The sequence below is a fragment of the Urocampus carinirostris genome, unplaced genomic scaffold (assembly GCF_059441175.1).
Source record: "Urocampus carinirostris isolate Australia breed hairy pipefish unplaced genomic scaffold, RoL_Ucar_1.0 HiC_scaffold_24, whole genome shotgun sequence".
Taxonomy (NCBI): Eukaryota; Metazoa; Chordata; class Actinopteri; order Syngnathiformes; family Syngnathidae; genus Urocampus; species Urocampus carinirostris.
The window spans coordinates 445001-447500 of NW_028283131.1; the positions used below are offsets into that span (position 1 = coordinate 445001).

The 2500-nt window shown below is 71.9% G+C and overlaps 1 non-coding gene and 1 pseudogene across 1 annotated transcript; both read left to right on the forward strand.

Annotated features, from left to right (window-relative positions):
• Nucleotides 1-1108: 1108 nt before the first annotated feature.
• Nucleotides 1109-1262, forward strand: LOC148345856 (5.8S ribosomal RNA). The gene has a single exon (XR_015848413.1). It is a non-coding gene; the product is annotated as a 5.8S ribosomal RNA (ribosomal RNA).
• A 564-nt stretch (nucleotides 1263-1826) lies between these two features.
• LOC148345857 (28S ribosomal RNA) overlaps nucleotides 1827-2500 on the forward strand; it is a pseudogene marked incomplete at its 3' end in the record, with an annotated part of 1910 nt that continues 1236 nt past the window's right edge.

Sequence of the window (2500 nt, forward strand, 5' to 3'; positions counted from 1 at the left end):
GCGCGCTCGTCCGACGACCCCAGTAGCGCGGCGCGGCGCGACGACAGGCGACCGCCAGCGACGGGCGAAAGGCGGCGGCCGTGCGCGGGACCCCCGTAACCGGGGAATCCCCCTCTGCCGACGACCCTAGCTCGGCGCGGTTCTCGCGCTTCCGGCGCGCGCTTCCGGGGCGGCACTCGCCTCGACGACCTCCCGTCCTTTAAAGGTAACGGTTCGGGCCGGCGCCCCGGCGTCCGTCCGCCCGTCGGTGTCGCGTGTCCGTGCGGCGCGGGGCTGCTCTCGGCGAGGGTCGCCGAGCAAGCGGATCCCCGCACGGATCACAACGGCCGTATGGCGGCGGCGTCGGGACGCCCGCCCGAGACGAAGGTTCAGGGCGACGAAACGGTGCTCCCACCGGCTACCTTTTTCCCCGGCCAAACGCGTCCGTCGGCCGGAGCCCTCGAGGGGCCGCGTAGCGCGCGCGTGGGCCGGCCCCCGGACACCGGAGTCCCTCCCGGGGCTCCGGACACCGGGGGTTCGGTTCCGCGCGGTCCGCCGCGGTCTCCTCTGTCCATCCATAGTCCGGGCAGGCCGCGGCCGGGTCGGGGGCCAGTCCCCCCTCGGTGTCAGCGCGGTCGCGCCGCCCTTGTAAACCAAACCCACTCGCTGACGGGTAGCAACACCCAAAGCGTCGCTTCGCGGCGCGGCGGGGCTTCCAAGTCGGATGGCCTTCCGGGGTCCGGGTAGGAGACGCCGGGGGCCGGCCTCAGCGCCGAGCCCCCGACCTACCCGGCGAGTCCGGTCGCCGAGTCGTGTCAGGCCCGAGCGGGAGACGCCGGGCGCCGGCCTCAGCGCCGAGCGCCCGACCTACCCGGGCCGACGCACGTCTCGGGCGCCGTCGCGGCCCCGAGCGGGAGACGCCGGGCGCCGGCCTCAGCGCCGCGCGCCCGACCCGCTCGGCTCGTCGCGGCGTCGCGCGTATCGCGCCCGTCGGTAACCGCGCCGCGGGTTAGGGGCTCGCTCGCGGGAGCGACCGAACGGCACCCGCGGCGCGTTCGTCTCCGGTACAAACCCTGTCGTGAATTTGTCTCCGATCGTCCCGGGCGGACGTAAAAGGGCCCAAACGTACGACTCTTAGCGGTGGATCACTCGGCTCGTGCGTCGATGAAGAACGCAGCTAGCTGCGAGAACTAATGTGATTTGCAGGACACATTGATCATCGACACTTTGAACGCACATTGCGGCCCCGGTTTTACCCCGGGGCCACGCCTGTCTGAGCGGCGCTTTCCAATCGATCGGACGCGGGCCGGGCCCTCCGCGACATTCCGCCGGTCCGTCCGGCGGGTGGCGCGAGAACCCGGTCCGCGCGGGCGAGGCTCGGGCCCTCCGCGACATTCCGCCGGTCCGCCCGGCGGGTGGCGCGCGACCCGTGTCCCCGCCCACTCCGCGGCTGGGGTTTCGCAGGGACCCCCGTCCCTTCGTACCCTCAAATACAGACTCGGGCGGCGCTCCGTGTCCGTCCGCCCGTCGGTGTCGCGCGTCCGCGCGTCCGGAGGTGCTTCTCGGCTGCCGGTGAGTACGGCTGGTACTTAGCATACCGAGAAGGTGCTCCGCGCGCGCGGCTCCGCGCGGCGGCCCGTATGGCGGCGGCGCTCGGCGCCCTCCTCAGGTAAAGGTCCCGGTCGGCGCCTCGGCGTCCGTCCGCCCGTCGGTGTCGCGTGTCCGTGCGGCGCGGGGCTGCTCTCGGCGAGGGTCGCCGAGCAAGCGGATCCCCGCACGGATCACAACGGCCGTATGGCGGCGGCGCCGGTCCCGGCGCCGGCCCCGACCGCACAGCTCTACGCGCACGCCCTCAGATCAGACGAGACGACCCGCTGAATTTAAGCATATTACTAAGCGGAGGAAAAGAAACTAACCAGGATTCCCTCAGTAGCGGCGAGCGAAGAGGGAAAAGCCCAGCGCCGAATCCCCGCCCTGCGGTAGGGCGAGGGAAATGTGGCGTACGGAAGGCCGCTTTAGCCCGGCGCCGCTCGGGGGCCCGAGTCCTTCTGATAGAGGCTCAGCCCAGGGACGGTGTGAGGCCGGTAGCGGCCCCCGGCTCGCCGGGGCGAGGCCTTCTCGGAGTCGGGTTGCTTGTGAATGCAGCCCAAAGCGGGTGGTAAACTCCATCTAAGGCTAAATACTGGCACGAGACCGATAGTCGACAAGTACCTTGAGGGAAAGTTGAAAAGAACTTTGAAGAGAGAGTTCAACAGGGCGTGAAACCGTTAAGAGGTAAACGGGTGGGGCCCGCGCAGTCTGCTCGGGGGACTCAACCCGGCGGCGCCAGGGCGGCCGGTCGGTCGGCGCGGCGGTCGCGTCCCGTCCCCGGTTCCCGCTCCCCCTCGGGGGACGGGGCCGGGGCGGGCGCGGCCACGCGCCCCGGTCCGGACGTCCGCCGCCGGGCGCACTTCCCCCGTTGCGGTGCGCCGCGACCGGCTCCGGTTCGGCTTGGAAGGGCCCGGGACGACGGTGGCGCGGG